Source organism: Hipposideros armiger, unplaced genomic scaffold (genome assembly GCF_001890085.2).
Source record: "Hipposideros armiger isolate ML-2016 unplaced genomic scaffold, ASM189008v1 scaffold_150, whole genome shotgun sequence".
Lineage (NCBI taxonomy): Eukaryota > Metazoa > Chordata > Mammalia > Chiroptera > Hipposideridae > Hipposideros > Hipposideros armiger.
Window position 1 is genome coordinate 1788072 of NW_017731500.1, and position 1398 is coordinate 1789469.

Below are 1398 nucleotides of genomic sequence, written 5' to 3' on the forward strand. Positions count from 1 at the left end.
CGAGGTCTGGCCAGACTTCAAAGCCCAGAGTCTCCAACCATCCCATCATTCTGCTGTCTTCACGATCTATGTCAAGACGTTGGCAAACTGTAGCCCGTGGGCCAAATCTGGCCAGCTGCCTGCTTTTATAAATAAAGACACCCTGGGCCACAGCCATGCCCATTCAGTTATGTGGTATCTGTGTCTGCTGTCATGCTGTAGGAGTACAGTTATAAGTACAGTAAAACCTCGGATTGCGAGTAACTTGGTTTGAGAGTGTTCTGCAAGATGAGCAAACATTTCTAATACCTTTTAACGTGGTCAACGAGCGATGTCTTGCAATACGAGTAGTTTGTTTCCGGAGCGAATTATGCTCGCAAACCAGGGTATTATTGTAATTGCAACAGGGACCCTGTGGCCTGCAAAGCTGGAAATACTTACTATCTGGCCCTTTACGGAAAAAGTTGGCTGACCTTTGATGGACTGGGGACGCAGCCAGCACAGAGCCAGGGCACTATCCTTGGCTGTGTTCAGAGCAAAAGGACTAGCCCGTGGAGGGTGAACTTGAACTCATGGTCACCGGAGCTCAGCTTTCTGCTGAGACCTTTTTCCTCTATCCTGTGGCCTGTGTTTCACTCTGAGGATTACTTGCTTCCTCTGAACATATTTTATTTTGAGGCCAAGATTTCGGATCTGTTTTCTTAAGAGCAGGAGGTCTTGATCCCAAAGCCAGGGCCATCACATAGCTCTCAGTGGAGTGGGGTGAGGGTGGCCAGCTGCCGGCCACCTTCCGGCTCCAACACCGTGGGAGGCCTCCACGGAAAAGCTGCTCCTGGGGGGTGTCAGCAGCAAGAGCCTTCCATCTCATCCCATCAGCCATCCAGGGAGAAACCCTATCAAGAGGTCAGAAGGGAAGAGAGGGGGAGGAAATGCCAATCAATCCTTCAAAGTCCCACCCTCCTGCGGTTTCCAGCCGGTGAGCTGGGTCTGAACATCCTTGACCCACCCCCAGAGGCCTAGGGCAGGGCAAGCAGGGGAAGTGCATTTGGTAATGATTCTAGATTTCCTGTTTGGTTTCTGTCCAGGGGGCTTTGGGATATGCTAACTCGTATGATATGTGTACACATTACAGTCCTCCTGTTCTCCCAGTTGTTGGGGGGTTTTTTTTCCCCTTTTTGCTACTTTTCCTCTTCCAGGGCGTGTTTGCATTTTTTTGTTGTTGTTCAGTAGTGTGAGGCAGAGCAATGGGGCAAGCTCCCAGCCTCCTTGGGGAAAATGTATGGAAAAGGAGAGGAGAGAGGTATGGAAGGGCTGGGACACCATCCTGCCTGGAACCTGTGGCTTGGACCTGGGAGCCATGTAGATTCTGTCCCCGCTGGTAAAGCTGTAAAGGATCTGTTTAGCTAGACGGACATTTAT

At 50.6% G+C, this 1398-nt stretch overlaps 1 long non-coding RNA gene across 2 annotated transcripts in view; it reads right to left on the bottom strand.

The window, feature by feature from the left end:
• Window positions 1-288: 288 nt before the first annotated feature.
• Window positions 289-1398, bottom strand: part of LOC109387191 (uncharacterized) — a 4171-nt gene continuing 3061 nt past the window's right edge. For both annotated transcript variants that reach the window (XR_002124932.1, XR_002124933.1), the window contains exon 4: window positions 289-872. This is a non-coding gene — a long non-coding RNA (uncharacterized LOC109387191). The remainder of the gene's footprint in view (window positions 873-1398) is intronic.